Below are 2,194 nucleotides of genomic sequence, written 5' to 3' on the forward strand. Positions count from 1 at the left end.
CAAGGGATAGAGTCCTGGACCTAGTGTCAGAAGACCTGAGTTTATATTTGACCATAAGCATTTATTAAGTTATGTGACCCTGAGAATGCTTTTATTTTCTGTTTGCTTCTGTAAAATGGGAATAATAATGTCTACCTCCTAGGGTGGTTGTGATAATAAAATGAAATATTTGTAAAGCACTTTGCAAACCTTCAAGGGCTATATAAATACCATTGTTATCACTACCATTAATATCACTGGTTCTTGTCCTTCTTTATTGAAGAAAACCAAAATGACATCACTATATTTGAGACATATTACAGAGTGTCTGGCTATGTATGATAAAATCAATACAAGCTCGAAATGCTCTACTTACAGGACAGTCACAAATAGTTCTTGTGAACACCTGTACTCTAAACTTACGGATCTCATGTTTCCTTTGAGTTGCTTCAATTCTGTCTTGCTAATAGAGCACAGAAACCTCTTTAATGAGGGCAGGCCATACTGGGTGATCCTATACCAGTGTCTCTCATGCCATTAAATAAAATTTAAAATTCTCAAAATAGACCTTCAGGGGTCTTAGCCCTACCTGATCTAAAATTACATTATAAAGTAATAGTCATCAAAATTGTTTGATATTGGCTAAGAAATAGAGTGTTGGACCAGTGGAATAAATTAGGTGTATTAGCAGGAAATGATTATAGCAATCTGCTGTTTGATAAACCCAAAGAGTTTAGCTATTGGGATAAAAACTCTCTCTTTGATAAAAACTTCGGGAAAATTGGAAGTTAGTATGGAAGAAACTTAGATTAGACCAACACCTCACCCCCTTTACCAAGATAAGATCCAAATGGTTACAGGATTTAGATATAAAAAACAATACTATAAGAAAATTAGAAGATTAAGGACTAGTTTACCTGTCAGATCTATGGAAAGGGGAGCAGTTTATGACTAAGGAAGAGATGGAGAACATCACCAAAAGCCAAGTAGATTATTTCAATGACATTAAATTAAAAAGCTTTTGCACAGATAAAACCACTGTAACCAAGATCAAAAGAAATGTAGTAAACTGGAAAGCAATCTTTACAACTAATGATTCTGACAAAGGACTCATTTCTAAAATATATAGAGAACTGAGTCATATTTTTAAAACAAAAAACCATTCCCCAATTGACAAATGGTCAAAGGATATGCAAAGACAATTTACAGATGAGGATATCAAAGTAATCCATAGCCATATGAAAAATTGCTCTAAATCATTAATTTTTAGAGAAATGAAAATTAAAGCTTCTCTGAGGTACCACCTCACACCTCTCAGACTAGCCAATATGACCAGAAAGGATAATGATCATTGTTGGAAGGGTTGTGGGAAATCTGGGACACTATTACACTGTTGGTGGAGCTGTGAACTCATCCAACCTTTCTGGAGAGAAATTTGGAACTACACCCAAAGGGCAACAAAAATGAGCATACCTTTTGACTCAGCAATATCACTACTGAGTCTATACCCTGCAGAGATGAAGAAAAAGGGTAAAACATCACTTGTACAAAAACATTCATAGCAGTTCTGTTTGTGGTGGCAAAGAATTGGAAATCCAGTACATGTCCTTCAATTGGGGAATGGCTTAGCAAACTGTGGTATATGTATGTCATGGAACACTATTGTTCTATTAGAAACCAGGAGGGATGGGAATTCAGGGAAGCCTGGAGGGATTTGCATGAACTGATGCTGAGTGAGATGAGCAGAAGCAGAAAAACATTGTATATCCTAACAGTAACATGGGGGTTACTTGCTAATTACATCAGTGCAACAATCTGGGACAAATTTAGGCCAGATAAAGAGCCACGGAGTTTGAACAAAGTTCAAGGACTATTCCCTTTAATTTAGGAAAAAAACTAGATATCTTATTGTCTGATCTTGTTATCTCTTAGATTTTTTGTTTCTTCCTTAAGGATATGATTTCTTTCTCATTACACTCAATTTGGATCAATGTACCACATGGAAACAAAATAAAGACTGATAGATTGCTTTCCATTGTGGGGGAGAAGTAAGATTAGGGGAAAAATTATAAAACTCAAAATCTTTAATAAAAAAGAACAAAAAAAAGACCTTCAGCAGGGTATCCTGGTATCACTTTTTTCCCACTCTCTTGTGAACACTTGTCCTTAGTTCTCCCTAAAATAATGTTTTTGGCAAGATTTCTACCAACATGAT

Source organism: Macrotis lagotis, chromosome 1 (genome assembly GCF_037893015.1).
Source record: "Macrotis lagotis isolate mMagLag1 chromosome 1, bilby.v1.9.chrom.fasta, whole genome shotgun sequence".
NCBI classification, from domain to species: Eukaryota; Metazoa; Chordata; class Mammalia; order Peramelemorphia; family Peramelidae; genus Macrotis; species Macrotis lagotis.